Source organism: Phalacrocorax aristotelis, chromosome 5 (assembly GCF_949628215.1).
Source record: "Phalacrocorax aristotelis chromosome 5, bGulAri2.1, whole genome shotgun sequence".
Classification (NCBI taxonomy): Eukaryota; Metazoa; Chordata; class Aves; order Suliformes; family Phalacrocoracidae; genus Phalacrocorax; species Phalacrocorax aristotelis.
In genome coordinates, this window is record NC_134280.1 from 32,947,143 (window position 1) to 32,970,937 (window position 23,795).

The following is a 23,795-nucleotide window of genomic DNA, read 5'->3' on the forward strand; positions in this document are numbered from 1 at the left end:
ATTTTGCAGTATTTTTCGTAATTTCTGGAGATAACTAAACATGTTATGTTCCAAGAACATAACACAAATATTCTTTGGAAGTTTTAGTATTGTAGTACGACCTCAGTTATTTTTTGGTCCTAATAAACAGGTGAGAGTAATATAATTTTTCCAACTTTCACCCAATAATAGCTTTGCCTCAGCTACATTGTAACTTAACTTTAAAAAAGATATTTCTCAATCTGGAAAGGTGCTGCTATGCGTTGTGCACTGCACATCTTGTTTACAGAATGTTATCAGAGCCCAAACGAAGACAGTGGGAGTACCCACTTGGGCAAAGCCGATTTTGTGTGAGTTTCTGTCACGTTGGTTTCCTTCATATTAACTTTTCAAGAAAGGAGAGATTAAATGGGTCTGGGGCAGGGGGCGGGACGGGAAGCAAGAGAGTTGGAAAGAGGAGAAAAGACAGCTGTTTGCTCCAGAAAAGCAGGCTGGTTTTCTTTGTTTTCAAGTCTGTTGAAGGTTAACTACCCATTGCCTCAGTGCATGGCTCTGTAAAGTTAGCCTATTCCTCATTAGCATAGAGTCTGTAGGTGTGTACGCATCCACGAAGACAGAAGTAGCGATCACTCTATAAAATGTGTTACAACTAAAGTTACATCTGGGGAAACCTGAAGAGAATCCTAAATCATACCAAAGACACAGGAATTGTTAATAAAGAGCTATGCACATAGCATCACATATAATGTGACTATATCAGAAATACAAACACAGAAATCAACAGGTTTGTAATTACTGGGAAGCAGTAGTGCTGAATTTCTACAAATACTTTAGATGTTACTATTGCTGTAATTGCTGCGGTTTATGTTTGGGGGGAAGTCAAGGGTACAAAGATTCACATGAATTAACATTTTTGCTCAGTGAAAATAGGATTTTTCTAGCATGGGCTCAAGAACATTCTCTAAATCCATTTTGAGGGAGAGAAACATGAAAAACCAGTGTATGATTTATGTTGTTTTTTCATTTGACAGATGAGAAGTTTTAACTTAAAGGCAGTCTGCACTCATGTCACACTGTCAAAGGGCTTTTACAGCTTGCAAATCCAGTGAGAATAATTCATTAGCTAACAGTTTTCATCTTCTCAGTTTCTCATCTTATCATAAAAATGTCATGATAACCAAAAACAAAGCACAAATAATTATAAATGTTATGAAACTCTTGGCATTACACATCCTTTTTTTATCTTTTCATCTTGTTTCAGAAAGTGAAAATAGGTATATATTATCAATGCCAAGTCAAGGTGCCGCTGAAGAGAGAGATGTACATAAGAATGCCCAAATCACCGCTAACCTATATATGATCATCCAAATCTGAGCCTTTAATGTAAAGCCAAACAGATTTATTGCAATGATATGTCAGAGTAGTACTCTCTTAAGTATAAGGAGTCAGGGAAAATGTGTGTCAGGCTAATCAGTTGCACCCTGATCATTTGCACACTAAGCATGTTTAAACTCCATTGTAAGCACCAGTACATGCGCGATACACAGGGAAGAACCAAACAAAGTTTTAAAGCTTCAGATAGATAGAAGACCGTTAATGACTTTCATAGCTTGACCTACTTTGGAATACTGCTCATACGTACGCTCATATCTGGAGCAGTTTGTCTAGTATTGTACAGAAGGGCTGAACGGTGAATTCCCTCATTCTATTGAAGCCCAAGACAGAAGTGCCATGGGCTTCAATACAGAAAGGATTGCATCCCCAGGGCTTTGAGAATACACTATAAGGTATACAGAATTTAATTTGTACCTTGATGTACATTCATTTCATATAGTTACCATCTGGTTGTTCTGAAGAAACAGTGTCTACAGAAAGCCATTTAGTTGCGCCTATATTGGCAGATACATATAATTTAGAACATAGATGTAGAATACAAAGTAGTTGGGACTGATGTGCTCCTTCCTTGTGGGAAGGTTTTACCGTCATGTGACTCAGAAAAAAAGAAGGCAAAGCAAGAGGTGTTGTCTCATAATAATAACCAGGACCTGGATCACGTTAAGAGTAAGTCTAATGTGTCCATTTTTGATGTCATTGTCATTCCCTTGGTTTTGTTGGGCTGTGATTCTGCAGTGCTCCACATCACCGGTCCTCTGATAATCACTGTGTGTATTTTAAGTTTTCATTTCCTTTACATTTTTGTAAGCACATTTTCCCGTGAACACATTCTGGAATTCATTGTGATGGGCAAGGAACAACTAAAATTGCCGAGAAAGTAGGAAAGGTAGAGCTGAGCGCCCCTGACTGCTTTCCAAGAGGCAGGATAATTGACACTGAGCAAATGGTAAAGGCTGGCTCACATTCACGTTGATGACACCGGTAACCGTCAGTGCCAATAACGGCATGTGAATTAGCGAAGGAAAGCGGCATTTCAAAGCAGCCTTTCGGCGGTGCGTTCTCCTGAGCGGCGGTTACACGGCAGCAGCTGCAGGGCCGTCTCCCCCGCATCCGCACGGGGAGGGCTTCTCCGCAGCCTCACCGGATTTACCGATTTCGGGTGCGCGGCCGGGGCCCGCGGGCGGATCTCGGCGGGGACGGGGATCCCCCGCAGCCGCGGCCTGGGGCGGGACCCCCGCAATCCCCCTGCCTTGCTTTCGCCGGGCGGGCGGGCGGCTTTGTCAGCGGCTGCCCGCCGAGAGCCGCCCGCCCCCGGCGCCGCCCAGGCCCGCGGGGCTGCGGCCTCGGCCCCGGCCCGGCCGCCCCCCGCCCCACCCCACCCCGTACCGTCGTGCCCGGCGCTGGCTGAGGGGCAGATGCCGGCGCGGAGGCGGGGGCCGGCGAAGGGGCGGGGGGCCCGGCCCCGGCGCTGAGGCGGCGCGGGGGCGGGGGGCGGCGCGGGCGCCCCTGCGCGGGGAGGCGCTCGCCCCGCCGTGGGCGCCGAGGGGCCGCCGCCGCTGGCGGGAGCCGCCTGCCGCAAGGACGGGGTGACTCCGGCCGCCGCCCGGCTCCGCAGCGGCGCGGCGCGGGAGCCGCCTTACCCCGGAGCCCGCCGCGGGGCGCGGAGCCGCAGTGCGCGCCTCTGTGAGGTGAGTGGGCGCCGCGGCCGCGGGGCCGCTCGTGGCTGAGCCCGACGGGGCGCGGCGACACCCGGAGGGGGGGAGCGGGCCGAGGAGGGGCCGCCGCTAGGCTTTCTGCCACGGGCAGGTGCGGGCCCCCGGCCCCCCCCCCCCCCCGCCGCCGTACCCCCGGGACTCGGGGCGGGCCCGGCGTCCTGCGGGCCGGGGCGGCCGCTCCTCCCGCGGCGGCCGCTCCTCCCGCGGCGGGCTCCGCTCCCCCGACCCGGCCCCCACCCCGCGCCGGCCCCGCCGTGCGGGAGGCTGGGGCGGCGGGCTGCGCCGAGCCCCGCGGGGTTCCCTTCGGCTTCATTGTAATTGCTTTTGGGCCATTTAATTATAACTTGTTTCCTGCCCGGAGAACGCGCTCGGCGCGCCGCTTTGGTTTCCTCCTCGCCATTTAGCGTATTTATTTATTTATGTATGGGGCTGCTCTCCAGATTTTATATAGCGGTGTCCGTGGTGGGGAAGAAGGATCACTGCAGATTTCAAGCATGTTGTTTTCAAAACAGTGGGGTATAACGTGTGTTTCCATTCTTGTGTGCGCGAAATACAGCACAATGACAGCGGGGGGAAAAATGGGCTTATTCGTGTTCTGACCGTTCTGTGCGTTGTTTGTTGATGTGGAGATACCTTTTTTTTTTCTTAGTACACTTAGTTTTTTTCTCTTAACCTTTTCTGTGCATGTCGCTACAAACAGGGTATTAAAAAAAACCCAAATCTTTTTGGGCTGTATGATGTCAAAATACAGGGAGTGTGGTGCATGTAGACAGCAATAGTTACATAATTTATTATTTCTATTTTGTTGCTGGATGTAAGTCACGAGCAGGACTCTTTATAAAATGTTTAATTTTTCTTTTCTGGGATAGTGTGTGAGGAAGTCTTTGCTCTGCACTACACTGCATTGGAATGTTTCTAAGAGATTCAGCTCTGAATCCCTCCTGTACCCGAAATCCCGGCAGGGGCCTTACCTTGCTTCACTTCATGAGTGTCCAGGGCTGCTTCCTGGATGCTCAAAAACTTCTTCTGTAGATTTTTTTTTTTAAATTCTTCCCCCAACAATTCTATTATTTGGTCATGTAACGTGAGTTAAACCATTATAAATATTCTAGTAGTAATTATTCACAGCACTGAGGAGCAGAAAGGAATCTTTGTCATAGATGGATTAAAAAAACTTCTTCCTATATGCAGGTGAACATTTTGCCCAGTTCTTGGACTCTTTTGGAAAAATTTTCCTTCTCAGATGATAGTGTGTGGTTGCACCATCTGGCCATAAGGTATGATGTCATTATTAGCATATGAAAGGAGTAAACCTAATGCTGCCTTTCAATCACCGCAGCTGTTCAGGCTCTTAATATCCAAAAATCTTGATGCTTTCATGTCAGCTGGAGATACCACAGTGGATGTTAGGTGCCAGTCTGCATATGTGTACCTGTCTTTCTCTACTTATTTATATCTTATGCTGGAATTTAAACATGTCACCTTAAAATGGGCTCTAAGATTGCATGGAGCTCCTATGGTTGACTGGTGACCATTTTTAAAGTTATGCTTTGTGGTAGTTTAACCTCACAGAACTGTAGTTGCAAAGCCTTCCTTCCATTCATCTGTCTTTATAAACAGCCTTCTGGTGATGCCAGTGCAGACTCGTGGCGTATCTTTCAGTCTTCTTGGCACTACGGAATTGGTTTGGCTTGGAGCATTTGCTGATCTCTGCAAGGAGACCCTCTGCCTTCCCTAAAGACCTATTTACTGCCTTGATATTTATTTTTAAAGTAAATTTAGCTAATGGGCATTTTTGTTTTACACTTCCAGTGCTTTTTCAAACCTGGTACAATTCACACTGTTACGCCTTTAAGAAGCCCTATGACAGTATAGTGGCTGCCAGCCGGAAACAATATACTGTTTTGTCAGATTTCATTAGAAGAAATGGAATGAATTTTGTGTTGCCTCCCTTTAGATTAAATAGTAATGTCTATCTGAAAAAAAAAGTAACTTGTTTTTTCCTTTACGTGCCAACATTCTTTAAACTGCAGCTAAAGCTCCAGTATGCTGCAAAATAAGGGGGCTTTCTGCATATGGGACTCAATCTGCATATTGCATTCTTGAATAATTAAGTGTAATTCCTTTTCCATTTTTTTCTTTCTTAATCCAACTCAGCATTTTGTTTTTTTCAAAAACTCTCCTTTAGTCAGACAGAAACAGCATGTTTTGGCTCTTGCATTTACTCTGTTGGCTAACATTTACTGATAAAAGGGAGATGGTGACAAAACACCTAGTAGGGTAATGTTATTTAATAATTGAAAATGAGATGTAAATACGTGCTTAAAATTAAGTAGTGTGTTCAAAACCCATTGTTTGAGATGATATCCAACAATGCTGACTTTCATAGTATGGGGTTCTCTGAGTAGCTGAGCCTAATTTTGTTTGATCCTGCTGTCATCATGCATGGCACGGTAGTAGCCTTTGTCTTCACACCGTCCATTGCTGATCTTTTGGTTACATTACAAAGGAGGAGAGGCTGGAGTGGTTACTTGCTCACCAGTAGGAAGAGTATTAATGTCATTGCCCAACAGATGGAACTAAATTGAATGTTTTACGTAGAAGTTCTCCAACTTAAAAGGAAAGGAGACATACTCTCACAACCTTGTGAGCCTGTGTTTTGGCACTTTGAAGCTAATGGCGGTATATGAGGTGTTTATCTAATCACACCAGGGCTCTTTGCAAGGTGAGAATGGGATTAACTATTATGGTTACAAATTATTTTGATATTTGAGTTCAGTATGTAAAAAGAGTTATGTGTGATTTCCACTGAAATTGAAGAAAACTGCATGGTTTTTATAGACAGTGATACAGGGTCTCTGTGATGTTCCTCTGTGGAAGTTTGTTTGGGATCAACTGGAATATCAGTGATAGGAAAAGGTTGAAAATGCCTGTTTCTCTGCTAATAAGAACGACAGTGATGATAAAGCTTTGTGTAGCATGGACCTGTGTTACAAGGGCACCTCTTCAGGGGATGAGGTGCTAAGTAGGATGTGATCCTAAAATACTGTAGTACTTGTAGAAGAGTCCAAGTAACGCCTTTTTTTTTTTTTGTATATTTTTTACAGAAGTGTAGACATCAGTACTTGAAACCTGTGTCTTTTCTTAAAATTGGTTGCTACTTGGTGAAAGTAGCACAGTACTTTCCGAGCATCTTGATAAAACTTCAGAGTAGTCGTGTTAAGACTGCAGTCAGATTTTGAATTCTCATTGGAAGGGCAAGCCCTGGATTGTTAGTTCGAGATGTAGTCCCTCATGTTACAGGTGTACGTGTTCTAGTCATCCCTTCCAGCACCTAGGAATCCTATCAGTTGTTTTGATAGTGTTAGGTTTCCAAGGTCTGCTGACAGGATGTATGAATTTAGATTTCAAGGCAAATGCCTAGTCATAGCCTTCATATCTGTCTTATTTGTGGAGAGCTGTTCTATTTTCTCATGATACCTTGTAGTACTGGGGAGAAAATGAAAAGTGACTGAGTCTAAATCTGGTTTGGATGTAGGCAGTTAAGACTACTCTCTTGATTGCACCAGTGCTTTGTGTTAGGTTCAGTTTACACAGTTTTGTCTCATAACTGTGTTTTTTTATGATTGGGGAGGACTGGTATGCTGATATCAGTTGCTTAATGGACAATAATACTTCCATTTTGTAATTTGTTTCGTAAATTTGCCCTGAAGTATGCAGTTCTTAAAAAAATAGATAATTATGTTTGAAAGATACTTTTGAAAGGTGAAGAGAAAATTTTGAAAGAGAATCTTTTCTTTGAAGTGTAATCATCAACCTTTCTACGTGGCACAATTGCAGCTGGTGTGTGTTCCGGAGAAGCAGGAATAATTGAACAGAATTTGAAATTGAAATGTGAATCCAGTATTATTTGTCCAAAAGACCCAATTAGTATAGTCAAGCCAAACCTAATGGTTGAAATAGTGCACTATTTGTCCATTAGAATTAAGGAAGTACCCAAAAGCAGCAAAATGGGTCATCTGAGCAGCTTGCTTTTGGGGGGGTTATGGCTTCATTGTGACAAAATTAATAGTTTGGGGTTTTGTTCTTTTTATTAACACTGGAAATTAAAAAGAAAACTTGAAAATAAAGAATAGGATGTTGAAATTAAAAAAAATTAACTGTACTGTCGAGCTGGTGTTTCCTGATGTTGGCATACAGCAAATCATGAGTTCAGCAGACACACTGGGGTGTTGTTCAGACAGTGTTTTGGTTCAGATTTCTTAGGGTGTGTGCCTCTGTTCGTTTGTGAAGCTGTATATACACACATAAATTTTGACTTGTGAACTTCTAGTCATAAAAACTTTACTAAAATTGTCATTGTGCCTGTACGCCTTGTATTGACCACCAGAGAAAGATATCAGGTAACAAAAATTAACATTCACTAATAAGCCCATGTAAATATTGCATGGAAGACAGTCAAATGTGTTTTAAGTGCTGTGGTGGCCAGGATCCATTGGCTAGCCTCTGCTTGAAGAATCAGATTAAAAGTTTCTGTGCTTGACAAAAACATGTCATTAGCTTAAAAATGCCCTGAGGGCTAGTGTTGTAATTAGATGAGCCCAAAGCATGCAACAGTAAAATTCATTTTCTTCCAGGAATGACCAGCAGCATCTTTAAAAAATAAAACATTGACTGATCCTTGTTGGATAGAGTAACTACACTAAGAAAAAACGGTTTGCCAGGAATCAGTGTGGCAGCTGAAGCTACAGCACCTTATGGTGAGTGGAGTGGATCAGCCGCAGCCTGGTGGGAAGCAGTGAAGTCTGCAACGATTCTGCTGAAAGAACACTCAAAAGTGATCATTCTCTAGGTGCCCCATATCAAGGGCTTCACTAAATTGGATATTGCAGATGCTGAGTGTTGGCAAAATAGCAATAAAAAATTACAAACCCAGAAACTCCCTCTGGATCCTGAGTGTCACAAAAGGACCCATCTTTGTGTGATACCATAGCTTCTCTCTCTTAAGAGCGTGTGAGCTTCATAGTGCTAGGCTACAACGTTCCAGCTTCAGAAGGTGTGCTTGTTAAGCTGTGGGTTTTCTTTAAGACACGTTTTAAAAACAGCTAATCAGCTTGGTTTTTTTAATTAGTCTTCTGCTAGATTACTGATTTGAATCTGTTTTGAGCTGGTAGTTTGATAAAAGAGTTATTTCTCCCACTAGAAATAACAGAGTAGAATTGGTAAACTTATAATGTCTTCAAAATGTAGCCATAGCTACATTAAAACCATAATTTATGCTTCTTGATTCATCGCTCTAATAAAAATGTCTATGCTGTCTTCATGAACATAAATGTTGTTGTCAAGGAAATAATTTCCCAAATATTTGGATTGCATAGGAAAATAGGAAAACTACAACTGTAACTGTGGCGGGCTCTCTGAGACTTGCACAACTTCCATTGGGGTCAGTAAGGCTATGGCTGTACCGGCTGTCTGAGTGGGCTTAGAGCCTGAACTTGAATGCTGTCCCAGGGTTTTGGCACTGTTTAATTGTTAGGGGGCTTGGCTCTTTGGCATGTTTTTCGCCAGTGTCAGTAGCCCAAACGAAGCACAGCTCAGGGAAAGCTGTGGGCCAGGGACTATCCCAAAATGGACTATGGATAAGACAGCCCCATTTTGTGAGAGAAGAGCGTTTAGCATGTGTGCTGTACTGCATGGCTTCAGCGTCTGTTTCCTGGCTTGTTCTGCATACGAGTGCAGAAGTAGCCATAAAGGTGCTGTTGTGTGTTTTTTGGACAAGAAGAAGCTCCAATTGCATGTCCTTTACCTAGGGAAGAACAGGAAGCCACTGCCATTTATGAGAAAGCAACACTTAAAGTTTATTGCATATTGTTCTTTAATATTTGTGTGTCTGTATAAAAATATATATACATACACATTATTTCATATAACAGCTACCTGCTTCTGTTTTGAATAATGCCATGTTGAGTGATGTCCAGATCTTCCCAAAATGCTGTTAGGGCCTTGTAAGCATGTGTAGCAAAGTATCAGAACTAGAATAAGTGTCAGAGTTCATGGTGTTTTTGTCTCAAATGTTCACCTAATAAGCACTGAGTGTGTGGATACAACACCAGTTCTCTCTTATATTTCCTAAAAGGTGTTTTGACTTTCTTGGAATGAGGTAACTTCCAGCAAAATATAACTTAGACCTAGCTCAACATTTATAAATACATTTTATTAATGTGAGTAAGTGTGTATTATGAACTTTCTCTGACCCTGGATAAGTATGTGTTAAGTTGGGCTGTTAAGTGTGACAGGTTGATATTTTTCAATATGAAACTATTGGTTAATGTAGAGAGGCACTGTAAACACCGTGGTGCTGCTGCTCAGCAGTTTTAAATTGTCATGGTCCTTAATGTTTCACAGAAATCTGACAATTTCCACTTCTTGCCTTAGTTTCAGTATCACGCAGTGTTTTTTGTTCCTGACACCAAAGATGTAGGCTTTTTATGTGATAGGGAGTTGTTTTTTTTTCTTCTTAGGCATTGTGTGAAACATGCTGAATATTGCAAGTTATGGAAGGCTGATTTTTCTGGAGTTGATTTATGCATACCTTCATAATAAATAGGTGAATAAAGTCAAATTGTCAGACTCAGTGTTCTGAGAGGTGGACTAATCACTGGTTTAAAATGTTTTCCTTATTTTCCTTAATTGAATTTGGGTAGGTGTTTTTTGTTTACTGTATGGAGGTGGGTGTTGTGTTAATTCTGCCTTGTAGTCTTGAAAATACTAATTTCCAATGAGATCCTGTGTCTTCTAAAAACTGATTCACTGTTCTGGAAGAAATCTTTGCTTTTATGTTAAGTTGTTTCATTATTTCTTAATACTGACATTGATGCTGACCGTACTCAAAGGCATAGAGTTAAGCAGTGGATTTCTAGCTAAGATAAGTTAATGGGTAAAAGGCTTTGGCTTAAATACACTACAAAGAAGTCTGGTTTTGACTTATGTTAAACTTAAGACATGTTTGCCTCATCATGATAGGGTAAATCACGAACTCAAACAATTAACGGCCAAGGCTTTAAGAACATGAAGTCAGGAGGTTTTTAAAGCTTGCTTATGCAAGCCTCTTTTAAAGTTTACTTATGTTTATCTTTGTTTGTAAAGAGTTTGAGGTACTATAGATACAAGACATATGTTCAATGTCTCGTGGCGTAAGCATCACCAGTTGTCAGTTAGCTGTATGGAGACAGCCCTTATTAAGGGGAAAAAAAAAACCTAACAACTTTTTTTTCTTGCTTCTGTAGATAAATTTGTATAGTACGTTTCTTGATTTTTAAGTGGGTGGGGTAAATAAAGTCAATACAAAGAGGACTAATGTGTGTATTTAATTTTTCTTTTTTTTTAATGGGAGAACTACCGTGTGTTGGCACAAAATTAGTTCTAATCTTATGGCTTTTTTATTACTGTAAGTTGGTCATTCCTACACTGCTTTTTTTTTAAGTGACACAGTCCATTTTGAACCTGTTCATAGAAGAAAATGTAAGCCTCAAGTTTGCGCATGTCACTGTGCCCCTTTTCCAAGGTCTGTGGTGTTAATGTCATCATGTATGTGGTTTTCTTTCCCATGCTTTGATAAAAATCCACCCAAACAAAGGGGAGACTGCTGTGGGGGAACAAAACACAAGCGTTGACAAACTCTCCAGTACTCAATATGGAAAAGTAGAAATACTGTTCTTAAATCTTTGTTCTGTGTATTTTCAGGTTTTTTATTTTTTTTTGTGAGGCTCTAATACATGGAAACTTTTCTGACAGATTAATGTGATTTAAAAATTAAAGATATCCCTTTATTAATGCCTAACACAGTGTTGGCTATCGGTATATTCAACAAAGACTATGTTAACTGAAATATCCATTGATTAACCACATGTGGAATGTTTTTAAACAGAATAGAAACAATCTTTTTAAGTATGGATGACGAGGAGTTCAGTCTTCCAAATACCTCAGAAATAAGAGAAGCCTGGTACAAGTCATATATCCGAACTTAATTTCCAAAGGAAAAATGTGTTGACTTAGTATCTTAGCTGATGGTGTATCATTTGGAAAAGAAAAAGCAGTATTGAAAGAGTAAAGGACTTAGCTTTCTACTGAATAGGCTTTGTGACTTGTAATGCAGGCTGTAAGTCAGCTGCAAGCAAGCCTTATTTGTCAAATAATTATTTTGGTCTTAGTTCACAACCCTAATATAAATTGATTAATGCCTACTCATGTAAGTAGCACCATGAAAAATCAATATCGTAATCATTCCTTGTTAGTACAGAAACAGTTGTGAAGTCCCTCCATGCCCCTGCAGTCTTGGTGGCAGCAGGGCCAGGACGATTAGGATCCATACAGTATCACAACAGATTTTGATTGTGTGTCTTCTTGCTGTCATGGATGGCTTATCCTTTTGTTCCTCCTCTATCTAAAGTACATTTTAAAATGTAAACCTCATTCATTACCTCTTGGGGAACTTGTAATGAAATATTTTACTTTCAGATTGACAACCTAAGTCCATTGCGGATTGTTGAAGCCTAGAAATTTTGTCTTCTAAGGGAGAAGAAATTAAGGGAAGTTTTGCATCCTGTGGAGAAAAAATGAGTCTTCTCAACCGAGTTTTGTACTTAATGATTTGACTACAGGAAGCTGGTCTTGTGTGTAATAATGTTATTTTTTTGGATGTTTTCAAACTTACTGAGGTTTACTGAAAAAGGAAGCGCTTGTAGGCCTGGTTCCAGCTAATGTATATGAGCATAACGCTTAATTGGGCTACTGTGATTTACACTTCTTAAATCAGGCCAAGTACAGTTTAAATTGTTAAGTGGATTAGCAGAATGTGATCTGCTTTGATTGGTGTATCTGATCAGTTTTTCCTTCCATCTGTGCAATGTATTAAGAAACTGATTAAAAAATTTGGTGAAATATAGTTTACTACAGAAAAATAGCAGAAGTATTGCACGATACATTCACATTTCCTGTATTTGGGGGAAAACGTTTTCTTGTATGAATATTTGACTTTCAAAGTTACTTATATTCCAAGCTGTTGTTAGGTGCTATAGCCATATTTTCATATGCAGGTGATATTTTCCTTATCTATAGTTTGTGTTAAATAACAGGGCTAGAAATCTTATTGAGGTGAACAGAATATGACCTATTCTACAGTTTGCAAGAACTGAAAGTGTAAGATTGTGATCTGTCTCCTTTTTTTTTATTTTTGGACAGAAATATAGAGTAGATTTCCATGTACGAATAATGGATAAATACTTAAAAGACCCAAAGAGTAGAGAGTTACAAGTGTTTATAGCACTGTTCCTGTCAGACTGTGCAGGAAAAATTTTTTTACAGGCATTTGCGGTGGAAAGAATGAGTCGGACTGTGAACTGTCCCATAGGTGTGCCGTTCTGGCACAATGTAGTTAGCAAAGCCTAGGATTAATGCTGAAAGAACTGGGGATAAAATGCCCTTCATTCTAAGGATTCAGTGATAGAACAGTCTTTCAAATCAGATCAGTGAAATCTGAACTCGTACAAATGCTTCCAGACTTCTGGTTTTGAGAAAGCCCTTTCGTGACAAGTGATGTCTCAATGTGAAACGTTTCCTTTTGCCACCCTTAATCTCACTTTTAAAAAGCAAATAATAAAAAATGCTATCGTAAACAGTGCTTTTGTTTCTCAAATGTGACAACACAACCTCCATTAAATCTGTTAAGGACTTCACTATTGCATTTGATTTACAAACCGTGTAATATTGGTCTTGGTGGTGTAAACCCTGAAGATTAGAGCATACATCCTCCTGTTGGCTGTTGAGACTTAGGACAGGAAAGTAATGCATCCCCAAAACACTATTAAGCTTCCTAAGTATCATACCTCCATAGAAATAATGTTCTGTGAAGAGTTGTGCTTGACTTACCATCCAATTCTTGAGTGATTGTTCAACCACTGTGGAATTGATTATTTTAAATTCAACTTGCTTATTGTAAGAGTCCAAGTGATTTTATGTGGTGTCAGATAGTGAGATTCGTTTCCACCTAATTATTGTTAGTGTGTGTTTAATGCGTCTTTTTAATTACAAAACCACAGAACTTCAATCAATTTAAGCACAGAGCAAGAACAATTTGAGTTTTAAGAATATATATTCTGAAATGTCATGTATCCATTATCTTTAAATTATTCTTTTGATTAATTTCTTTGAAGTTTTCCTATCTTATCATCCTCTATGTCCCAAAGCACTTACTGATTTCTTTCCTTCACCAGTTTGTCTTTATTAGTTTTGTCTTCAGGCATCTCTAATTCTCTTGCCATTCTCATCCCCCCCTCCTTCCCCCCGACCTCCAGTACTTTTGGATTTCTGCAGTTCTCTGCGTATGCATTCATTCTCATGGTCTTGGTCATACTTTTCTTTCTTGTCCTTTCTGGCTTATTAAGGATGGGAGCCTGGAGAGTGAGGTCAAGTTTGATTACCCTTGCGTAGGGTAATAGAAAAGGTGTTTTTTAAAAGGACATATTCGAGCTGCTGGGGACAGCTCTGGAGACAACCAAGCTGGCCGAGCATGGGACTAGGAAAATGTGAATTGAAAGGAGGGTTGTGCTGAGAAAACAGGGATGTGATTAGGATTCAGCTCCCTCTCCCCTCTGCCTGGTCTGTAAAAGGTGACCCAAGGCACCTGCTAAATCAGTTGTTGAACTCTCCCAGTGCTCCAACTTTTCTCAAAGATACTGCATCTGAGAGACTGAAAGTCCTTGATGTCAGATTTTCTCCCGTATGTCAGGAAAGGTTGGCACATGCTAGCTTTTGCTTTCACAGTTCTGGTGCATTAGCAATAAGGAGGAACATTCACTTGAGCTTTTTTTTCCTTCTCTTCCTTAATGGAAGAGAGGGATGCTGTCTTTGAAAGTATGATTGGGATTTGCAGACTCATTTGCTGCAGGTATGCGTATGGGTTTTTTATCAGCTGGAGTGAGTTTTACTGTTTGGGGTTTTGTGTTTTTTTGTTTTTTTTTTTTGTCATAGAACTTAGCCATAAAAGATTAAGGTTAGTACACAGAATTTTTTTTAGTCTCTTCAAAAAATTAAAAATGCAGTGGTATGCCCACACACAGAATACTAATTTTAGGTTAAGATTTTTTTAGCAAAATCATGAAATTGTTAGAGCCGTTTCTGAGCCAAGAACAAATTTGTAACATTTAACAATGCATACAGTGATTTTGAAGCATGAGTCTTGAAGTGATCCATGATGCTTTATTAAGTGTTGAAAAATAATTTTATCAGAAGCCAGGAGTGTGAGTAATAAGTAAATGTAAGTGATTTTTATATACTTATGGAGACATAGTTGCTGCTCATTAGTGGTGCTTCTAAGATTCCTGAATAATGAAAACTCTTTTCTGCTTCTTTTAGGACAGGGGTGCTTTAACTGTATCTGCTCTTGGAACTCCTTGACACAGGCAATTATATTTGTTTTAATTACTGGTAAAAAGAATTCATCTGGCACTTATGATGTCCAGAAACCTTTTGTACTCTAATTTGCTTTGTTAGCTTTGAATATTATGGTTAGCATCAACACTTAGAAACTCCACATAGGCTAACTTCACTGTCGTAACTGATCCTACTGAAATGTGTTTGTGTCTGAAATTCTGAATTTTGATCCTTTTGACTTTCCTATCTAATGGTCTTCTCAGAGCCAGTTGCTCACAGCAAAGAATTTAAAAAGCAGCTGCATAAGGATTTCCAGTAATTAACTTCTATCAGTGTCCTCTGTTTTTTTGATCTGCCTGGATTCATGTGTTGCACTTTGACTGCAGTTGTCTCATTTGAGGCACAACATTGTAGGCCATGCTCTTGAATTTCTGTCGTACTTGATGAGAATTTACCATTGGGTAATGCCTGCTGAGCTGCAGCGATATTTTGCCCTGCAAGATACCATACCAGGTATATAATTCATAACAAGAAGATCAGTTAGTGAAATTAGAATACCCTTTCTTTTGGAAATCTATGGAGGCAAACAGGCAGTTTCATGGGAGATGAACTGCCAAAGGCACAAATCAGTTTCATTTTAAATATTTGGTATAGCTTGATACTTAACACTGAGTTGCTCTACAGTTGTACTCAGTTGCCAATTCACAGCTTATTTTCACTGTTATTGACACATTCAGAAGAGGGCTCAGCTCTCCAGAAAGAGGAGGAGAAATACGCATGTCAAAATGCAATGAAATATTTAGCCATTTTGTCTGGAAAAGAAGCTGGGATTTGCATAAGCTATGTGTTGGATGTGTATCCATCACTAGTTACACAGTCATATACTGCTGGTTTGTAAAAGTGTACTAAGGTGGAAGGGAAGTTAACCTGTATAAATGCAGTGCATTTCAGCATGCAATGTAAGATACACAAAGTGAAAGAAAGGCTAAGTAAAAGAAGGAAATGGCTTACTGGCTGAATTTCCTGGTGCCATTATCATGGATTGTGTTTCATTTCTGGTGGTTTCTTTTTTTTCCTACTGTCATCAAAGTAGCTGCAAAATATCAAATGAATAGTTTTATTAAACCTGCCTGCTGTTTCTGATATAGTTACTGCTACTATTTTCTTCCCATTTTCTTTCTTCTTCACTATTGATCTCTGAGGAAGAAATGATTGGATTTTCTTTACAGTTAAAATAAGTTCATACAAATACAGGCAGTCAGTAGCATTTTTAGGGAAATCACTGATCCACGTTGGAAGTGTCTATCCATCACCTGAAATACGATGCTTGCCCATGTGCACGCTCCTTGTGCTTTCCAAATATTAAGTAAAAGGGGTTTTTAAAATCACTGTAAGCATCTTCTTAAAAACAAACACCACAAACAGAACACAAAAAGCACCAAGAGATAAGTTGCGTTGCATTGCACTGCATTCTGAAGGTGATCCAAGAGGGACTTGCTGTGGTTTGATGCAGTAGAATTCTACCTTCTAAAGTGCCTTTTTCGCTTTTTCATCCTTCCCTTTGAGAGCTGTAAGTGTCCGGCTCAGAGTGAACATCTTGACAGACTACAGATAGAAAGGAGATCTCTAAAGTACCTTTCTCCTAGCACATTAGTGGTCATGAAGAACCGGAACAGGGCCTTGACGTGAAACTTAAGCAGTACAGGGAGCCACCTGTATGACTCCACATTGCTTCTGCTGCTGATGGTAGAAGAGCTAGCTAATGGGATGGGGGTGTTTGCAATATATTTGGGATCTGGGAAATAGAAAAATTAAAATGAATGGGAAGAAGAGAATTTTGAAAAATGTAGTTCAACAGAATGGATTGGATCATGAAGATTAAAGAATAGCACATTAAAGCATCAGGCTTATTGAAAAAGGTAGCAATTTAAGCAAAATTGAGTTTGTTGCAAGCCTTAATGAATCCATATATCTTCATTGTTTTCATTAATATTCTGGAGTGCAAGCTATCTTTAAAAAAAACTTGTATGTTTTATTATTTAACTTCTTAAGAAGTGGAAACTACCATTATTTTGGTAAGTGGATGGAAAGTTTGTCAGCTTTTGATATTCAGAAAGAGCCTCTGAGATAATGTTAGCTTGAAACTCTTAACAGTACCAGCCCCCTAAATTGCAGTGTTTTACCCTGTTCTTCCTATATCCATTAAACAGGAGGGGTAACAAGTTTTGTTCTTTTAGCAGCTGAAGAACATCAGCATCTGAAAAACAGAGACTCAGGGAGCTTGTTCTTCTAGTACAGAGTCCAGGAGATTTTATACTTTATATAGAAGGTTAAAATCACAAAAGTATTTTTTTAAATGTACTGCCTAAATTTGTAGGAATTTCAGAATGACTAAAGAATATAGTAGACCTAGACAAAAGATATTAAAAAGTTTGAAATAGCTTTAATGAAACTAAGCTGAGCAGATCTTTTTATCTTCTGTGGAAAGGCAAGTGTGAAGGCTATGACAAATACATATAGAATCATGAAAAATATAGAAAAACTGAATAGTTTTGGTGGGTTTTTTTTCATTGTTTCAGGTAATAAAAGGAGGCATCTAGCAAAACCATCATGGAACAAGCTTTAAGAAAGCATAATTAATTCATGAGTGTCGTAAAACGTTGTGAGAGCCAAACCCGGATACATGCCATGACAGTAGTACTCGGAAATGGCTCAGAGTGGTGCACAAATGTGGCGAGATTTTGGCAGGAATTGGAGGTGGAAGATATAGCTTGTACTGAGTTAACTGGTAAGATTTGGCGGGGGTAATAAACAGGCTTTTGAACATACAAGTCCTTTTTCAGACTTCAGAGAGCAGCACCAATCCTTGAAACTAAGGATACATTGAAAATAACAGCTCTGAGTTGAACTAGTAAGATAAACTTAGTAGTAGTAAGTTGATCAGGTACTTGAGAGAGAATATTCTCAGAGACAATAGGATCTGTAAAAGATACCTGCAGTTTCCTTTCCTTGTTTGCAGATGGAGCTTTCCATTGTATTTGTTAAAGGAAGAAGGATTTACATAATCCTGCTGCTAATATATTTTAGTTCCCTCCTTTTGTGTCTCTGGCTGGTTGCTTTGTGCTTATTAATATTTCATAAGACTGGTATTACATTATTCAGCATACTTATTTTTTTTTTCTGTTGGCTCTTCGCAGGGCAGATAACCCTTGGTTTTTGCAGATTGCAAAATATACGGGTAGCTGTACACTTCTGGAATTGATATTGTTGTCAAAGTGAGAACATTGAAGGGTACAAGAAATATATGTAATATTTTATATTATTGTATCTCCAGTTGCATGACTGGTACTGTGTTCTCCTCTGTGCAATTTCAAGAGGATAATTCAATAGCCTGATGTTTTGAATAATACCAAGGAAGATGAGTAACAAGTCACACATACTAGACATCCATGATGTTTTCTCCCATTAGATAGCATGCCGTGGGCCATGTGATTAGGGCTACAGGCATGTATTTAACTAATGGCTGTGCTCAAGGCCAGTCCTTTAATGTAGAAGTGGGGGAAAGGACTGGGGGAAAACTAAGAGGCAGAATTTGACTGGAAATCAGTGTAACTACTGGTTCCCCAAAGCTACCCTTAAAAACAGAAAAACAAATTGGCTGCTGTTGCGGTAAGAACCTTCTATTCTTTTTATGCTTTCCTTTCAATGTGGAGGCTAAATAATACTTGCCTTGAAAATACTGTTTTATGTCAATGCATTAATGCAGTAATTTTGCGTAAGGGAAGACTTTCCTGCTCGAGGAAAGCTTTGGATAACTTAATGACGTTTCAGCCCACTGATAAGTTGCAGGTAGTGCTCTGGCTGCTCTTTCAGAAAACAGTGAGTCATCATGACCTACAGCAGGGTTAAGACATAGGTAGACCCATATTGTACTGAGTTTTAGTTGAACTAAGACAATGTTTCCTAGACAATTAAATACACTGAGTTGTGATTGAATGAATGTTCTTTTTTTGACAGAAATGACAAGCTTGTTCAAATGCTTCTGGATTCTTTAAGAGAAGTCTTTAAAATGTTTTCTATAACTTACTATGGTTAATTGTTTTTTTGAGGTGTTTCAGAATAAGGAAGACAAGTGTTGTGAGGAAAAACTGTGGGGTTAACTGGCTGAGAGCAAAAAATAAGTAGCTACTATGCATGGAAGGTAAGTTTGCTGTAGATGTGGGTGGGAATTTCTGTTGTATTGCAAATTGCCTTAAAAAATCTTGCTTTGTTTTTTCTTAAGCAAACAAAGCAGTCATAGGATGTGTCTAGTGATTTGGTGGGATTTTCTTGTAAATGGATTTTAATTTCTGTGAATACGCTAGCAGTGCACATCTTGAACCTTAGCCCATACAGTGTGGATTTGTGATACGTACAGATTAGTCAGTATGGACCAGCACCCTTAGGAGTGCAAGGATGGTGAGAAAGTGGGTCTTGTCAGCTGGGGACTCTTGAGGATGTGGGAGTGAGACGTAGAGTTAAGTGACTTATTTTAATTAAATTCAAGTTTAATGGCCATGTCAAATCACCGTGTCGTCTGTTGAAGGGTTCCTATGTTTTTCATCTGGTATTGGTATGTTAGCTTCAACAGGCTAAAAATAATTTTAAAAAGCAATTATTACTATTCTTTATTCTAGTTTTATGTTTCTTCATTTGAATTGATGATTTTTGGGATGAGCAGCATTGCATAATTGTTCGCTCCTTTATAAACAAAGAAAATGTGTCCTATTTAAGTAGACACAACATATTGGTCATACAAGGTAGTGTGTTTGAATGTTAATGTAAAAGCAGACTGATTAGTAGAGACTGATTTCCCATGCTGCAATTCTCATACTGTCACTGTTGGAGAATTCAATATTTCATACTGGCAAGAATCAGTCATATTAGAGCTGTTGTGCACCACTTGATTTCTTAAGCCTTTTCTGCAATTCAGTTCCGTTTCTGTGTTATTCTGACAATATTCCTCAGTGCTTACATTTTAAACAGGTATATACACTTAGCTTTTCCCTGTATTGAGTCCAGTAGATTATATTTAAAACCATGGTTTCCAGCTTTGATGGGTCCCTATAGGCAAAAGCCTATTGTAATTTTTATTTTCTGGTTTTGTAGGTACATGGTCACACTTCCTTGACTCTAATCTAGAAATTTTCAGTCTATAGTGATGTTCACATCACTGCCTATGATTGAAAGAGGCAAGTTTGGACTGTAATACTTGGTTAGTCTCCAAGGCATTTAGTCTTAATAGAGGTATGGGAAAGTAATGTTGTAGTTCATCTAGAATGTGATTGCAACAGGCATGTTTTTGTTTTGCCTGCATAGTGTGCACAGTATAAACCATGCTCATTTTTGAAAAATAAATTTCTTGTTTTAGTTTCTCAGGATCATCTGCTGCAGAGCCTAAGCTAACATAATATTGTTGGCTCAAAGATAGGATGACTGTGGTCTTTTTTTTTTTTTTTTCCAGGAAACACACTGAGTATGTAGGAACACTTTGTAATCATAAGAACTTGTGGTGAAATCATGGCTGTACTCAGTGTGTGTTTAAATTTCCATGCGAGTAGCTATTTAGTAAAATGTGTTTGTGAAATCAAGTGTGTAGATAGCTCAGTATCAGAGGCATGTTTGTATTTAATGTCTTTATAAAGCATCTGTGTTAACAGTTTTCAGGACAAGAAATTGTAAGAGGGAATTTATGTAAAACTATTTTCCTTTAAGAAAGAAAAAAGAAATGGTTTAATAAACACCACGGGCATTCAGACTCTGGCTCTGATGCACTCTTCAGGCAAAATTTAGTTTTAATTCAAATACTCAGATTTGTTGAGCTACATAGATGAGTTTTGTTTTGTAAAATGAAAGCAGTCTTAAACAGTTTTGAAATATATTTCTGATATAATTGATCTTTAGGCATGAGAGAGGAACTGCAAAGCAAAAGTTCAATTTCATGTATGATTCTAATAGAAAGGTATCGGACATTGAGAGGGCATTTCACGCTTAACTTTGAACCATATCTCTCAGACTTTTCCCCTCATTTTCTTATGGACCTTGTACCCAGAGACTTAGTGCAGGACTGGAATGCTGCATAATATCTTTTATTAAAAAATGCATCATATACTTTATCAGCCTTCAAAAGATAGTTACTTCTGTGGTAGGAACGTGGGACTGAAAATTGGTGGCATTGTGGCAAAATGTCCAGAGGAAAAAAGATACTGCCCTTGTCCTGAAAAAAAGTTGCCAAAGAATTGTGGGCCAAATTTGAACATTAAGCAAGAAATCTGACTGTTTTATAGTGGAGTGTATTTAATACCTGAACTGTTTTGAAGATGAAATCCCAAATCGTCCAAGTATCGAAGCATGTTTTTCAGTTCAGTTTGGCAGAATGTTCAAGTGCCTACTTTCTATAGATGCTTAATCAGATGCCTGGGAGAGAGCTGAGGTTGCAGATGTTGAGAAATTTAAGTCAGACTCCTTCCTCTTTCAAAAATCAGCTCTATTTTTACAAAATAGAATCCCTAGGTTATCTTTTAAAAGCAGGTTCTTATAAGGATTTTTTTTCTCCCCTAGAGAAAAAGTTTTTAGATCAAAAAAGATGGAGAATTTCCCATCGGAATGGAGAAATGAGTTTATGGATGAAATGAATACTAGACCCTCCCATCTTTGGAATTGCTTGTGAAGACAAACATGGATAACTTCAGTGTGTTATTACTTCGAGTATTCTTCTACCTATTATTTTCTTCTTGTTTGGTGTAGATCACTGTGTATTTCAATGCTAATATTTTGTCCAGGTTGACCTTTATGTATACTACATGTGCAGTGTTTGATTGACTCATGCCTTATATGTAACTTTCTGAAGAGAAGTGAAATGTAGGTGAATGTTCCTTTTTGTGATTTTGTAGTATTTGGGGTCTAATGGGTGGGATTACTGGGGCTTTAGCCCGGTCTCCTGTAAATTGGTACATCATTGTCAGTTTGGTTTCAGGCAGGTACTACACTGACCACGGTGGCATTAGACTGAACAGTTGTGTTGTTAGAAACCAGAAGAAGGGGGGCGGTCAGTAATGCTCAGGGCCTATCTGATAAGCCTGATATCCTCAGATGATCCGTGTAACAGAGAAAAAGCAAACTAGTCTTTTATTCAACTCCCTGCCCCCTAGCCAAAACACATGCAAAAATGCAAAACTAAGATCTAACAGTCTAACTGAATGAAAGAATCTGTTCCTACACCAGATCTGGCTATCTGCTTTACTTCAATCAAGTGGTCTGTGTTTGTTTATATGTTTCCTTAAAGTCTCTGCAGGTCAAGTGGGAACGTTTGAGGAACAAGGTTTGGATACTAAAAGGTACTTTCTTTTCCCTGTGGCTCACAAAGAATGAGTGAAGAAAAATATTTGCAGATAGAGATGTAGACCCCAGAAAGAAATGCTGTTCATTTCACAACCTTTATATAAAATCTTTCAGAGATAAATTAAAGCCTTCACTTTACAAACATCATGTGACAAAGATTCTGCCTGTTGGTAAGCCTTGCATTTTTGCCCTTCGCCTTTCCCAGTAAATTGTGCCAAGGCTCAGCTGCAGTCACTTCTGGGAAATTGCAGACTATTTCAAGGTTTAATTGATCTAGCTTTAATTGTTAGCTGCTGGATCCTATTGCGTTATTATCAGCAAGGTTGAAAAGGTCTTGCTACTAGATCTCCTTCTCTGAGCAAGTGCTGATGTCGGGTAATCAAATGACCTCTTAGTCTTCTCTTCATTTAGCTGCCATAGACAGGGCTCCCTAAGACTTCAAAAATGGAAAAAGTAGGTGGCAAAGGAAAATAAATGGCAGATGATGATAAGAGTGTAGGAGGTAAAGCAAATAAGAAGACGTTTATGAAACATCTCCCACTTCAGAGGCAGAAAAATTGGCTGACAAAGTGTGAGTAGATCTTTAGGGCCTTTCCCAGGTCCTTGAACTCCTTCACAATACATGGTGCCTGGCATGGCCAGTGGTGCCAGCATGGACCTTGGCCAAGCACTGCATTGCAATTTTTAATGACTGCCTTTAAAGCAATTAGCGTAGAACAGGAAGGTGTTAATACAAACTTACAGCTTGGCTGAGGCACTGGGAATGGTGCTTCTTGGAATTAGTATTTAGGATATTAATCCACATGTTCCATTAAGAAGAACAGAAGAAATATCCACTATATAAAAATGTTTAAACGCTTTTCTGCTCCACCATTATTGTCTTCCCATTTACATCTGTATCCAGTGTTGATTTAAGCTCTAATTTTGGGATCACTTTTGTGCAAATTTCCATTACATTCATTATGGATGCACAGAGACTGCTTGCACAAAAAGAGGCACAATGCTGTAATCCTCTAAAATTAAGAACTTGTAAGGTAACAGAGGAAGGGCTAAGAATAGCTCTAGGAAAATGGTGATTGAAGGTTGCTACTACCAGAACCATTCATCCAGCCTGCAGCCCACTCTGTGTGACCTGCAGCTGTGCCAGAAAAATGTTACATGACTAAATCAGACAGTTGTGGTCTGTTGCCTATTTCTTGGCTCAGCTTCAGAACAAATCTGGAGGTGTGCATGTGGATGTGCTCTCTGGCAAAATACCCTTTTCAGAAGAGTTGTGGAGGGCCTATAACCCAGTAATGTCTATGTACAGACTTTGGTAGACACAAAAAAGTTCAAAGGAGAGAGAGGAGAATGTGGGACTTGGTCTTCCATTGGCACTGGAAGAATCTCAGGTGTCTTGCCTGGTTAGGAAGATGATATTCTGTATTCTGCTGCTGAGTACAGATCAAAACTTTTTCTAGTCTTGTGGATGAGTTAATACACAGCTTCTGGGGAGGTGATATGCAGGAATTGATGGGTGAATTTTCCAGCCTGTGCCGTGCAGGGAGGCAAATTATTTAGTGTGAGTTCTGTCCTCAGAAGCTACTTCTGTGGCAGTTGCTGCATCTTCCAGGATCAGGACCTGTGTTTGGCCTTCGTACAGTTTTCAAGTGTCATCATTTGTCTTTTTCCCATGTTTTAATATTTGTTTACTGCATTCCTCTCTCTTTCTTGTCAGTCCTTCTACTAGCTTAATTTTTGTGTTCTTTTAGCTTTTGTCAGTTGTTATTAGGTCTGATCCTGTTGGTGTAGCTTTTTTATTTGAAAAAAATGGAACTCAGCTGATGATATCTGGAAGCAAGCCAGTAACAGCTAAAGAATGAGTGGAAACAAAGTCTGCCAAAGTTTCTTCATTTT

The 23,795-nt window shown here is 39.5% G+C and overlaps 1 protein-coding gene across 3 annotated transcripts in view; it reads left to right on the forward strand.

The window, feature by feature from the left end:
• The first annotated feature begins 2,930 nt into the window (after window positions 1-2,930).
• HECW2 (HECT, C2 and WW domain containing E3 ubiquitin protein ligase 2) overlaps window positions 2,931-23,795 on the forward strand; it is a 171,816-nt gene continuing 150,951 nt past the window's right edge. Inside the window, exon 1 of one of the 3 annotated variants that reach the window (XM_075093893.1) lies at window positions 2,931-3,062. The gene's annotated coding sequence lies outside the window, so the exon portion shown is untranslated. Of the gene's footprint in view, window positions 3,063-4,296; window positions 4,367-18,676; window positions 18,721-23,795 lie in introns of those variants that run through there. The other 2 variants (XM_075093894.1, XM_075093895.1) reach the window with 2 other exon arrangements.